Here is a 15,232-nt window from a genome sequence, read left to right as displayed (position 1 = left end):
GGGACAAGATTCTGCAATGGAGAATATGATAAAGTGGAGCAGATGATAAACAACCTGTTCGTTTGGCTGTGGCTTGTCGTAAACGATCGTAAATTTCCAGCCGGAACATTATTTTTCTCTCACACAAACCAGTCAGCAGTACCTCTTCACGAACCAACAACGATATGAACCAGCCAACCGAACAGGCTAAACTTATGCCTTAGCACTTGAGTCAGCTATATTTGACAAAATTCAAGTAATAAGGTCACACTATAGTATCTGATTCTTCATGTCTACCCTGCTAGAAACTATCAGACTTTGCTTAAGGTGTTTGTGAGTAAACTCCCACGCTCCCAGCATTGGTTGTATTATATTACTTGTTCCTAGCATTTAGTGGACAAATGATTCAAATGTTTACTTGATATATATTTCCTCATTGCCTTTGCTATGTCATATTTAGTTGTATTAATTATTTCTCTTTTTACTCAGGGACGCGTCCAATTAAGCAGTGATTATGTGTTGGAGATCTGTAGACTGTGTATTTTGTTCCCTTTTTTTGGTTGGGAGGGTAGCAGCAAGCATTTCTATGTTCCTGTGGTAAAACGTGGTTGGGGTGGTGGCAGCAAGCATTTTATATTCCTGTGGTAAAGCAGGCTTGTCCAGGCTTTCTTTGCTTTATATTCGTATGGTAAAACAACTCCTCCATAACTATGCTTTATATTCGCTGATGCTGAAATTTGGCTTATGCTGATGCTTATGCTGAAATATTGTGAGAGGAAAATAACGTTCCATGACTGAAAAGTAGTTCTGAATAAGCTCAAGCGAACAGGGCGATTGTATCTGATGAAGTCAGAAGTTTAAAGGTCAATTTTTGCTTGTTTGTTTTATTATTGTATCGATCACTGTTTTATTAGTCTGGGTACGGTGGGAGGCTCACAACGGTTTGTTTTGCAAGTAAAAGATGGTGAATGCATGCATTGGACAAGGCCTTGTTGTGTCCAAAAGTTTTGTATGGGCATCTCTACCAATAGCTTTGGTGCCCGCTGGCTATATATTCTTCCAACGGAAACCAAATAATTCGTAGTCCGCTGTTGTATCTGTCCCTGAGTAAAGAAAACTGGAGAATCCTCTGGCCTTGCTTTTGTCCGATACATCGAGTAAGAACACCAAGCTGTCCATATCCCCACCACATTAATATTGTTGTATCTCCCACTATTCTTAAATATGTGACATTTAGGGCCACGTATCTAGTACAGCTTGAACCACATTATCTGTTGTAAATGTCATATGTAACTTCGGAAGTAGCATAACTGTTACCGGCAAAACAGATCCAAAGAGTAACACTGTTGCACGAAGCAATGCTACCCAAGTGGAACCTGCGAGGCATTAAATTTGTGTGACTTCCTAATCTAAAAATCCTCATCTGATTCTGACATCTGTGCTCATGGTCTTGCCTATTCTTTCATTCCTCTATTTTGTTTTGGTCTAACAAATGACAAGAGTTTATATATATATATATATATATATATATATATATATATATATATATATATATATATATATATATATTTCGAATTACCAAACATGTTTCTTTGGGGTCTTTCATATAAGTAGCAAGTCCGGCCCCAACCACTTTCTAGTCTGATGTGAAGCGAAACTTGTGGATACTGCTTTTAATTAAATTTCTATTTTTCCAAAACGAGTTTAGTGAATATTTAAGTTGAGGGTCGAACCACTTCATCTTTTCTTTGGTTTTCTCTTTGTACTCGAGGAACAACATAGCAATAGCGGTAAGCGTCTTAAGCGTAGTGGTATTGCCATGTCCAGTTCTTCGCGGTCCTGCAACAGCTGGCGGTGCTGTCGGAGTCCTGATTGTGGTGCTCGTCTGCATTGTTTCTGTCAACGCTTCGGCAGTCCTGATGTCGAAGCTTCCACAGTTGCCACATCAGCTTTGTGGGGAGCATCTGAATGTCAAAATTCAGAAGCGGTTTAAGACATGAATTCAGAAAATTGCAACTGCAACGCTTGTCTTTGTCATCTTAAATGAGCGTTGGTTGGTGGTGTTGATACTTTTCGAATAGCATCTTCTGCAGCAGATAACCGAGTTCCAAGTGAAAAAAAGGGTGGTATGTACCTGTAACAGGTACATAAAATCTGTTAAACTTGCTTAGTGTTGATTATCACACGACATGAAACGCATCATATACGTCCGAACAGTCACTGTATTTCAGTATTCTATAGGGAGATGTTGGCGCAAAAACGTGTGTCAATGCGAACAACACACGGTGGCCTAGGAGATATGCTCAGCTCCAGTGCAGGTCCAGCCGATTTTAGGATCCATACGTGCCAGTCAATTTGACATGCAATTGATAAGGAAGAGAGGTTGATCAGTAGCTTAGGAGCGGAACATGTTGGCTATTATCCAGACAGTTCCATAAAAGCAATTGACTAAAGAGCCGATACAACGAGGCGGGCCATCGGGCTACAGAGCCGATCTCCAGCAAGCTGATCAAATAAGACGTTAGAATATAAACTCATCGGCTCATCATCGAAGACAAAATAAAGAATTTAAAGCAAGTACCGATGATCGAGAGCAGATTTAAAGTATAGCAAGTCAACAAATCACTGGATTATTATAAATAAACCTAAAGACTAACCTGATCTAATCTACTGTCACCACCAATCTGATCAAACTGAGACAGTGTTGGCAACAGGGCAATAAACTAAAACCAGAGAGCCAATAGATCTATCTATAAGTCTATAACAAAACAGATCATTGAAGACATGCTATAAGAGTGAAAGTTTACATCATCGGAGCCGATGGAGACATAGCACACTAACAAAGCCCTGTTTTCATGTAAACAGACCCATAGACCATCAACTTCTAGCCTACCATCACCACTAATCGGTCCGAAGATACAGCGCTAGTAGCGGGGCGATGGATTAAAGACTGGTAATCTACGGATATGCTTACACTAACGCAGAACCTTGAAACCACGCTATGTGCACCAGATTTAAGACACGGCCTGCTCACTTGGTCGTAAACGATCGTAAATTTTCTGCCAGAACAATATTTTTCTCTCACACCAAACTAGCCAGCAGTAATAATCCACGATCGTATACGATCGTATCAGCACCAGCCGAACAGGCTGACAAACGGCAGATACGAACAGATCCGATCATCAAAACAGGGATGAACGTGACAGAGCAGCAAGACGGTAGATTCAAAAGGATATAAACCGATCGTATCTTAAAACCGGTGGGTAAGGTTGATTTTTACTAAAAATAGAAAAAAATCAATAATTGTGACTAATACCTAATCTAACAAGTGGTCTAAAGATGCAACCTTGTTAAACGAGATTTCAATCGATAACCAGCTAACACCAACCAAGTAAGAGATCGAACGATGCAACCTTACAAGATCAATGCTAACTGTGACGGTACTTACTAGCAAACCGGAGATCGAACCCAATGCAACTATGCTCACCGAATAACTCACCAAGATCTACTCTACTCCTACTCCTAATGCAATGGCACAGATGCCAGAAAAGATAATTGTTATATTGATGTGTGTTTTTTCTTTACAATACCCTGGGCCTAAACATGAGTCTGGGCTGAATAAAACTATTACAATACTTGAAAAATAATAATAAAAATATCCATATTGGGATAGCTTGGACTTCACGCTTTGCTTTCTGAACCGTCGAAACCAGCCTCCTTACGCATGAGCCGATGGTGACGTCAAGGATCATAGAGCCGATTTGGACCTTATCCATACATGGGCCGATGCAGGCGATCCACAAGCTCCTCCGAATCTTGGGCCTTCGCGTGCTATTCCAAAATCTGGTGTTAACAGGAGAAGCATTAAACATTGTCAAGATCACAAACTCGTTACTTGGTAACACTAATGGAAAAATCAAAAGACTTTTTTTTTGCTAGAGAGCAAAATATATTACTGGCAGAATATATTACTGGCAGCTCAAATGTATTATCAATGGCTTTCTGCTGACAAGCATAGACCGTATCCTTGTCATACAACCGTATGATCAGCGATGCCAGTACAAGCATCACGAGCGTTGCAAGCTGCTACTCAGAGGCGGAGCTTCCATACGGCAGGGAGCCTCTAGTATCCCTATGTTCTTTGTCGCCTCCTGCAATGGTGCGGCCAAACCTGCAAGCCAGGAACGTGTTCTTTGGGATCACTACCGGATTCAGCTTCTTTGTCGAGTGCCTCAGACACTCGGCAAAGGCCGATATACATTCGGCAAAGCCTTTGCTGAGTGTTACACTCGGTAAACAGTTTATCGGTAAAGATCTCTTTGTCGAGTGCACTTTATTGGACACTCGGTAAAACCTTTGCCGAGTGCTAATCTGACACTCGACAAAGAAAAGTCGCCGTGACGGCGAGCGCCACCGTAATGGCGGCTTTACCGAGTGTCAAGGTCAAGCACTCGACAAAGGTCGCCGCTTTGCCGAGCGCCGTTGACTCAGACACTCGGCAAAGGTGGCCACTATGCCGAGTGCCACCGGCAAGACACTCGGCAAAGGTAGCCTATTTACCGAGTGTCCTATCAAGACACTTGGCAAACAAGCGACCTTTGCCGAGTGCCTGGCCCGTGGCACTCGACAAATCTGTGATGTTTACCGAGTGCAATAGCCTTTGCACTCGGCAAAGCATGTTTCCAGGTAGTCACTTTGCCCAGTGTCATGGCCATTGCACTCGGCAAAGTGACTGAAAACAGTCTTTTTATTTATTTTTTTACATCTCATCCAAACAAACAGAAGATATATATAACAAACATCACCAACATCATATATATATCATCAACAACACATATATATCACCAACACCACATATATATCACAAACGTCATATATATATATATATATCACAAACGTCACATGTCTCACAATATATCACAAATAAGTTCACAAGTAATCCAAGTGCTCCATCATCTACAACCACAATCGCAAATAGAAGTACCATTAACAACCACAAGTATCATCACCAAGATGGCCAATGAGACTGATTTGGTGAAGGATTCGCTGAAGCATGAGGATCGTTCGATGCTGCCGATTGATTCTGCACAAAGGAGAAGAGATTGCATGTGTGAGACAAGATAAATATATACCATACATGAATAAAACTTCCATACTCCACTAGGTTTGACTGTAAGCATGAACATACAAACTAAAATATTTATACTCACATGAGTAGAATAGTGAGGAGGTGGAGGTGGAGCGAATAGCGAAGGTGGCGGAACTACACCCGTAGCGGCGTCAAGACTTTGCATGTACTGAAGAATCTCCGCCATCCTCCGCTACTCGGCCTCTCGCTTGGCCTCCATCCTCTCCATCTTCGCCTACATCTGCTCCTGTATCCTCCTCTCTTGTTCCAGCTGGGCCTACAATATATTCATCCGAATGTTACAATAATACAAAGGAAAGGTATGAAAAAACCAATGATACGGAAAGAGGGGTTATACCTAGGGTGGCCGTGGAGTTAGGTTAGCGGGGCCATGGCGGGTCGGTGCAGTGGCGAGGTGACGCGGTGCAGGCAGACCCGCAGCGGCGAGGAAGGCGATCGGGGTCGCCGAGGTACTCCGGCTCCGCTCTGACGGGTTCTTCTCTGCAAAAAAAGAAATATAAAACTATCAATACAAAATTTCGGCAGCACCTCCCCTGCACGGTGAGGTTTCTAAAACCTGTAAGAAAACCAACGGCACGATGGCCGACATGTACAAGATTATATCCACTTTGTAGCTGGCTAGAAAATAACTACTATCCTGTAGCTGGCTAGAAAATAACTTATTCTGTAGCCACTTTGAGTTACGATAATTACTATGTTAATTTATGAGATTATAGTAACTCCTTATTAAGTGGTTTACTATAACATTATGGTAAATATCCATATATGTTATGGTAACCCAACTATCGTACATATGTATTGACATTATCGTAAATTAGTATATAAAATTATCGTAAATGAAGGTGGCTACAGAATAACTTATTTTGTAGCTGGCTACTGAATAATATATATATATATATATATATATATATATATATATATATATATATATATATATATATATATATATATATAAGTTACGTAAAGCAAAGTGCCAGAAACGAGTTGTTGATGATTGAACGTGCTTGTCACTGTTCATGGCCAGAGATGGATGAGCCGTGTAAATGTCATCGTCTTGCTTTTTCTCCATCTCACTCTCTCTCTCTGTGTCTGCCCTGTGTTGTCTCTGTTGCCGTGGACTGCCTACGACAGATGCCTGCCTCCGCCTTGGCCTCACTTGGTGTGTTAGGCCACCCTGTTCCTTACCGTGTACTACTTTTCCTTGCTTCCGTCCGCTCTCCATCTCTCTGCCAAGCATCAGCCACGCTACGCGTACCGTCCTGTCTCCCCTCGTCGCGTTGTGTTAATGGAGGCCAGCGTACCTTTATAGCACCATCACGTCATGTCTGCACGGTCGTCATTCGACCGTGTGCGTTCCTGTGCCGGCCACTGTGACGAGGACGCCCAGTAGGCCATGCCGTGCCGGTGCCGCCTCCTTGCAGTCGCGGCGCATCACGTTAAGACCAAGCCGAGCCAGGCAGGTTTCTCACTCTCTCCCCTGGCTTGCCTCCCTCTGCTTGCCTTGCGCCGGCGTCGTCGTGACTGATTCCATGGAGGAGTGCTGCTGCCACTCGCTCTCGCACGCACCTCTGCTCTCTCTGCTTGTTTCTGCCGCTGTTGGTCGCAGTCGCCGTGCGCAGCTTCGTCCTCGCGCGAGCACTTGCCCGACTGCGCCATTGTCGATGCCGTGGCTCCTCCCATGCCTGCTAGTACCCTCCTGCTCTGCCTTGCCTCCTCTTCACCGCGTGCAGACGCACCATGAGCGGTGAGACGCCATGCTCTGCGTACAGCAAGCAGAGTAAGCTAGCGGCGGCTATTGCGTGCTAGCTTGTTGACGCACCCCCTGCGTCACACCTAATTTGTGGTCCGTTTTCGTGTAGGAAAATAAACCCAGAAATACATTAGGAATACATGCACGTCCTGTTGGGCTGCGGCCTTGCGCCGCTGGGCCGCTCGCGCCCCTGCCGTGGACCGGCCTGGGTCCGCTGCCGCCTGGGCCGCCGCGTCTTACCGCGCTGTTGGGCCGGCAGGTGTCCACCGTCTGCTCGTGGGCTGATCGCCACGCCTGGGCCACCGCGCGCCAGTCCGCCGAGCTATCCGTGCTGCCTGGCCGCGCGCTGGGCTGGCCTGAGGCCACCTTTGCTGGGCTGCGACCTTGCGCCGCTGGGCTGCCTGCGCCAGTGGGCCATCCGCGCCCGCGCGCCTAGGCCGTTAGCCCCACGTTGGGCCGCCGCCTGCACCCGCTGGGCTGGCCAGTTGCCACCCCAGCTGACAACGCACCCGCCTGCGCCGACTGGTCCCGCATCCGCTGGGCCGGCCTTGTGCCATCCGCTGCCTGGCTATCACCTTGGGCTGGTCTGCCTTGGTCGGCTGGGCCACGTGCGGCCATGGGTTGGTTTCTTCTTCTGCTGAGTTTACTATTTTGTTTAAAATGGCTAAAGTTGTAAATCCGTAATAAATCATAGAAAAATCGTAAAAATGCCAAACCAGTTTTGTTGAGTTCTTAAAATCATGAGCTACCTGTTAGTATATTTTGTTCATAAAGTTTGATAATATTTTTGGGAGCTATATAATTAATTTAAGATACTTAATATTGTAAAGTATAAACTTGTAGGAATTTCCATGATAAATTGGTAATATTGTTGAATCTGAAATTTATACAGTAGGCTCCTAGCAATATTATGTACTCACTATAATTTTTGTAGCTCCAGAATAATTAGTTTGCTAAATAGATAATGATGTCTTATTTCGAATAAAGATTAAATCGATAGAATGAAATAAAGAAACAACTTGGGTTTATATAACTAAAATTATTGTTGGGAAATAACGCCTTATCCGACAACGTGTATATATAGCCTAAGTACGGTCATAGTTAGAACTAGCCTGTTAACTTGAGAGGCGTAGATCGTATTTTACGAATCCCGATTTCAGTCGATTAATTACGTCTTTGCATTGCACCACATTGCATATCATATAGGTACGATGATGGAGCAACGGATCAATTGAAGGATGATTGAGAATCTGAAAATGGTGTAATGGTATTCTCTCCAGGCGATAATGCAATGGGCTTCTATCTAGTTGATGGTGGATGATCTGAAGATGCAAATACTAACTTTTGGTTATATTTTACCCAGGCAAGCCCCTGTGCATAACCCCTACTTTTCTACAGTTTAAATTATATTTATGCATTAAGTTTTAAGGGGTTGATTGAAACCCACTTGCATATATATATCTTTATCCTATGAGTCTTACTAGTATGATAGGATCGTGTAGAATGTTATGCTACAGGACTCCGATAGAAGTCGAGTGATTGCCTGTCACTCGCGAGAGATACGAAATATATTACTGGATTATTATCACTTGAAATATATAAATGGTGAAAAGGAAAAATAGTGACTGGGCAGGGATATGGTTTGGGTATTGGTGGGTGTAAGAGGTTGTGTCGCCGTGGACGCGGGGCATGGCTTGGTTACACTGCTTTCCCTGTCTGTGTCGGTTAAAGACCAATCGTTGCATAAGCCATCGAGGCAAGTCACAGACTTATTATCCTGAGCACATACTTGGGTATGGGCGCTTGAAAGACTTGTTGCTCTCTTGTCGCAGATCCGGCTCTTTCCGGACCGACTGTCAGGGTTTTATTTTGGTGGAGGTACTTGCACCGTACTGAGTCCGGGGCACAGGGGCGGGGGCTTGGAGTCCCAGTTTGGATGGGGACCTAGACACCCGGGATAGAAGTGATGGGTTGGTCCTGCTTGTGCCTTGGGTATAAGCGGGGCGCGTGTTTTCGAGGTACCCAGCTGGGGGCATTGATTCGCGAATCACCGGGCAATCCGGTACGGCTTGTTTCGTGTCTAGCACCGTAGTAAAAACTGAAAGATGAAAAGTGGAAGATGAAAAATGAAACCTGATTGCTTACCACCTGCTTGAAAGTGACACATGTGCTTACATAGAATGGTTAGTTAATGAACCAATGCGGCTATAAATAAAAATCAAATATAAGGACGCACACCTAGTAATACTTCCTACAAATGTAATAACCCACAAGCCAGATAGCCTTGCATATCCTTGGCGTCTTTTCTTTCCTCCTATCGGGTAAGTCTTGCTGAGTACAATTGAGTACTCAGGGTTTTATTTCCCTTGTTGCAGGTGACAGGTGGATGCTAAAGCTGACACTTGTGTGTGCATACCTCCTAGTGGGCTCAGCGAGGATTCCTTTACGCTGCGATCGTAGTTGTTATTTATAACTCTCACCAAATGCTTTTATAAATGAAAGTTTCATAATCTATTGTCGTAGTTATGTATCAATACTTCATCATGTCTTGATTAGTTATTCATTTCCGCTATAATTCCGATCACATGTTTATATTTCGCTGTAAAATTAAATTATTCATAACTCTGATAATATGATTACATTCCGCTGTTATACTAATAAATATTATACTCTGATGTTGTATTAAAAGTGATGTAAGAAATGGGTAAGAATGATGTAAGCTTTATTCTCTCATTTGTGATCCTAATGGCAAAAATGTGGATTTCTGGGTTCTCTCCTAGGGTGTGCCTGTCGGAATCGAGTAATTTAGTGTTCTCCTTTGGGTGCTTAGTGTCTAATGAAAGACAAGCACTCCTGGAAGGCATTAGATTAGACGGTTCTACCACACGCGAGCATGGGCGGCGCTGGCGCGGTCAGCTGCCTGCATGCGTGTGTGCTGTGTGTGTGGGCCGACGGGGTTAAATCCCGCTTTGCCGAGTGTCCTCGATCTGGCACTCGGCAAAGTATTTTTTTTTTATTTTTTTTAATTCTCTGCCGAGTGCACCTGGCCTAGCACTCGGCAAAGAGTTTTTTTTAAAAAAAATTTCTTTGCCGAGTGCCCCCGATCTGGCACTCAGCAAAGTATTTTTTAATTTTTTTAAATTCTTTGCCGAGTGCCACCCGGCTTGGCACTCAGCAAAGAGGGGTTTTTTTAATTTTTTTTAAAATTCTTTGCTAAGTGCCAGCCGTCTTGGCACTTGGCAAAGATGCTCCTTTGCCGAGCGCCAAACGCAGACACTCGACAAACCGTTTTTATTTTTTTTTCTTCCTGCCCCCAAATTTTTTCTGTAGTCCTCATACAATATCTGGTACTCCATGTTTCAATATGGCACATTTCTCAAACTTTATCTATATTTCTTTAATTTATTTCATTTAATTGAATTTTCTTGGATAATTCAAATTATAACAGCTAGTCATTCGAATAATGAAAAAAATTAAATGGGAAAATGATATTCATGTTATTTAGCATAATATGAGGCCGTATCCAGGAACAGACCACCAATTTCGAACATCTTGTTCACGAAACATGACCATAAACTTGCGGTCGAGTTATTTTTAAATTCTATAAAAAGCAAACGAAGACCGAAAATCTTGAAACTTGTCGAGATGTCATGATATCATATGTGGAGGCTGTGATAAAAAATTAAGGAGGTTTCGCGCAAGTTGTCACGTACGATGCTTACCACCTCATCGGCTTCTTCATGAAATCATGAAACTTCTTCGGAGATTCTTCGGTTTGCAAGAATCGTACGTGACAACTTGCGCGAAACCTTCTCCAATTTTTATCACAGCCTCCACATATGATATCATGACATCTTGACAAGTTTCATGATTTTCGGACTTCGTTTGCTTTTTATAGAATTTAAAAATAACTCGATCGCAAGTTCGTGGTCATGTTTCGTGAACAAGATGTTCGAAATTGGTGGTCTGTTCATGGATACGGCCTCACATTATATTAAATAACATGAATATTATTTTTCCATTCATTTTTTTCATTATTCGAATGACTAGTTATAATTCGAATTATCCAAGAAAATTCAATTAAATGAAATAGATTAAAGAAATATAGAAAAATTCTGAGAAATGTGCCACATTGAAACATGGAGTACCAGGTATTGTATGAGGACTGTAGAAAAAGTTTGGAGGTCAAAAGTAAAAAAAATATGGTTTGCCGAGTGTCAAAAAATGACACTCGGCAAATCACCATTTTGCCGAGTGTCAGGAGAAGACACTCGGCAAAGGGTTAACGGCTTGTCGAGTGTTCTGGTTTGCCAAGTGCCCGACACTCGGTAAACCTGGTCTTTGCTGAGTGTTATTGTTTGCCGAGTGCTCGGCACTCGGCAAACCACCTCTTTGTCGAGTGCCAGTTGTTTGCCGAGTGCTTTCTCTCTGGCACTCGGCAAATAGCCTCTTTGCCGAGCGCCCGATAAAAAGCACTCGGCAAAGTATGGGACACTCGACAAAGAAGCCATCTCCGGTAGTGGATAGAAAATAAAACTATGGCCTGAGCAATGGCTAAGGCCCAATAGCCCATCAATGGAGCATCCCAAGTGGCAAGCGCCCTAAGCCACCGAGCCCCTAGCCCAAGTACTCAACAGCTAGTTTCAGCAGTCGCTCCCAAATCCACGATTCCGCATCGCCACCGCCGCACTCCAACCACCGCCGTTCGCCATGTTGTGCTGATGTCGGCCATAGCACGCTGTCGGCGGCGGCGGCCCTAGCTGCAGCCCGAAGGGTGCCCGTGCCCCTAGCTCTAGTTGCTGCTCTTGCTTGCCACTGCCAGCCCGCTGCGGCGGCGCTGCCGCACCAGCCTGCAGGTTGCAGGTGAGCGCATGGAGGAGGATCGTTTCTAGGGTTGGGGGCGGCGGCAGCGGCGAGCAGGTGAGCAATGCTGGTGTTGCCCGTGGGCATGGCCTTGGGCGACCTATATTCTGATTTGTTCATGCTATTATTATCACATGTAATCATCTGATTAGTGCAAATGTTCATATCATTATCACACATATAGTAGATATTCATATATGCGCCGTGCAATTATTATTAAAATATATTGTCCATAGTCCGCCCCACCTAAATTTCCCAGCGAGCTCCGCCACTGCTGCTACTACCAAGTGTAGCATGTTAGCATACGCTTTCCAGTTACAGGCAACGTACAGCTCATGGCCCAATATAATTCTATTTTTGGATATTAATAATTAGGCGAAATGAAAGGCCAACAAATGGAAGAGGTAAGATGTAAAACTTTCTGTGCTCATGCTACCATACAAAAAAGCCACCCGTATCATCAACTGATTGGCTCTCAATGTAGACTCTTAAGGGGCCGTTCGGATGAAGGGGGTTCCCTAGAAATATTCCAGGCTGAATTTGTATTTTAATTTGAATAGACATCGAAATTATTCCTGGCTAGGTTTCAGCTTAACCGAACATGCCCTAGCTCTTCTCCAAATCGATCCAACCTTGACACCTCTGCATCGTAATCACGGATCAGAGTATGGTTGACGGAACCATCATCTTCGCTTGCATGGATTTGCCACCCAGCAAACCTGCAGGGTAAAAATGATTTTCTTTTATTGTTAGTACATCAATCCAGGGAAAAAAATAGAGGTAATAGCTCAACATTATTTTTTTCTATATTTAATCTCCTATGGGTAGATGAACAGGCATGCACAGTTTACGCTCAACTGATAATTTTTTTGTCAACTTTCCAGATTAATAAGCGAGGCATTCACTGAACAAGGTGGCGTCACCAGATCAACGGAACATCTCCGATGCGGTTCTACCCTGGGGTGCTCTGCCGACCGCGGCCGTTGAAGACACCCATTGTCCCATGCTCGATCAGAGACGACGAGGGTGACAACCGACTAGCAGGACCAAGCGATTTCGATCTGGTTGCGATCCTCAAATGATCATTGTCACTCACAGAGTCACACGCAGGTCACTGCTTAGGTTTAAAACCGGCACAACATCAACTTAAATCATGGAAAGGATGCGGTCCTTCCCCCATATTTCATGGAAGATGACATATACGGTGAAAGAACACATGTACAGGTACCGCGGGCGCCCCCAACAGCAGTATCATTACATGAATTACTAAATATATATTTTTATAATAAATTTATTTAGTATTTTCTATAAAACTAATCAAATTTAATAAAGTTCCTGACGACATGATATGCCTCGTCAACCGCGACGGCGACGGCATGGTCAGCTTCGAGGAGTTCAAGCGCATGATGACCGTCATCTAACGCCTAGGCTCCTCTTCTTCCTGCTCGCGGATCAAATCAAATACGAAACTTGGAGCGGATTTGTAAAGTTCTTGGATCGGAAAAGACGCGTCGGGGATTGGTTGGTAGCAGAAGCACGATCGATTAACACACCAGGAACTCGTTTTTTTTTTGTGTGTGTGTGTGTGGGTGGGGGGGGGGGGGAGTTGGCGGTGGGGGGGTTGAAGGCTGAAGTAGCTTCCTGCTCTTTGTTTCTCCCCTATTCTTCAATCCTGATGACTTCCTCTCTTTCTCACTCTTGCACTCTGATTTTTCTCATACTTCTTTTTAGTCTTTGTTACTGTTTTCACTGACAGGTGTTGATCAGACATGTATGTAAGTATTAGTTCTTGCTCGCTGTCAGGTTAATCTATGGAAAAATGAACAACTAAGGCCTTGTTTGGATGCGCATATATTCATCTCAATCCACATGTATTGAAGTGGAATGGAATGTAATTGAACTAAATTACATTCTATTCCACTTCACACGTGGATTGAGGTGAATATACGTGCATCAAACAAGGCCTAAACGAATCAACGAGTATGACTTGTTCATTCGGTGTTTGTGTTTGGGACCCTCCCCTGTTCAAACAATTGTGTTTAAGAATTGTCGATGATGTGTAACTGTACAAATCTGGGTGCCATGCTTTCCGCGACCAAACTTTGACAGTTGAAATCTGCTCTTGGCTGTAAGGTTGCCTGTTCTCTGTGGACAATGTATGCCTTTTTTACACTGTTTCTGACGACCCAGAGACTGAAGTGATCGAGTGGATTTTCGTGGCATGTGTTCATACGTGTTCCAGACCTCCAGTTGTTGCTTGGCTGTTAGTATTCCCTTGACAAATTCAGCGGACAAAGATTTGAGAGAGAATTCCCTCGTTGCCATCAAAACTTATAATAATTTTTTGGTTCCCATTAAAAATTATAGCATTCCTTGATTGCCATCAATCTGTTATTGTTTATCCCTTTCTTGCCATCACCGTTATATACGTGGGTTTTTGTTTCCTTAACTGCCATTGAGCGGATGGAATGGCCGACGGCACGCGTTCGCTGGCTTCTCGTGCGTCACGTCGTGACCTACTACACCTCCACGCTGCTCGCCAACGTCTACGCGCGCCACACCCCGTCACCTGCGATAGGAACCGCACCTGCATGGACGCCGTCATCAGATCGTACCTCAGTACGCGCCGGCGCCACGCACCCCCACCTCTCGTTATTGTTAGATTGATCTCCCAACCAATAAGCCCAATGGTCTATTGGGCCTTGGTCACGCGCCCTGATCGGGGGCGCCCAACCCTACATGGTTGGTGGGCCCCCGTCGCACTGCGCTATATAAAGAGGTGGGGGCCGGCGGCTCAAAGCACGAGGTTGGCCGTGAGCCGCAAACCCCACCGACAAACCCTAGACCGATCTAAGAGGGCGCGCAGCCAGCGACGGGAAGCTCTGCTGACTCTCGCCATCGTCACTGCTACGCCATCCGTCTGCACTGCATCGACGTCCGTGCAACCTCTACCCCACCCGTCGCTGCCCGTGTGCTGCCTCCATCAACGAACCAGCGATGGCCAGCTCAACCGCGACTTCATCCGAAGGCTCAGGTTCAACACCAGCACCTCTACCCTATCTCCCACTCTCTGCTTGTTCTAGTTCATCATGTTCAACAGCAAACCACCTAGATCTACCCTAGTCGATCCACAGAAACAAACAATGGTACCAGAGCCTTTTTCTAGCGGTAGATCTGGATCGGAGAAAGAAAGAAATCGAACCCTAATCCTCAATCGGGTACGGGAAAAGTGCGAACAAATTGAGACATGGTCTCGACATCCAAACCCTAACCCTAACCCAGGAAGGGGACTGACTGAGAAAGAAAAAGAACCGCGCCGGGATCCGGCGACCGCTCGGTGACTGACTGAGAAAAAGAAAGAACCGATTTCAAATCGGGGGAAAAAGTAAACAGTGGCCATCCCAACCCTAACCCTAACCCTAATCGGCAAATCGGGCCAAAATCCGAACAAATGAATCAAAGAAAGGGGAAGAAAGAGAACGGGGTGGCCT

Source organism: Miscanthus floridulus, chromosome 19 (genome assembly GCF_019320115.1).
Source record: "Miscanthus floridulus cultivar M001 chromosome 19, ASM1932011v1, whole genome shotgun sequence".
NCBI lineage: Eukaryota > Viridiplantae > Streptophyta > Magnoliopsida > Poales > Poaceae > Miscanthus > Miscanthus floridulus.
This window is presented reverse-complemented; position numbering follows the sequence as displayed.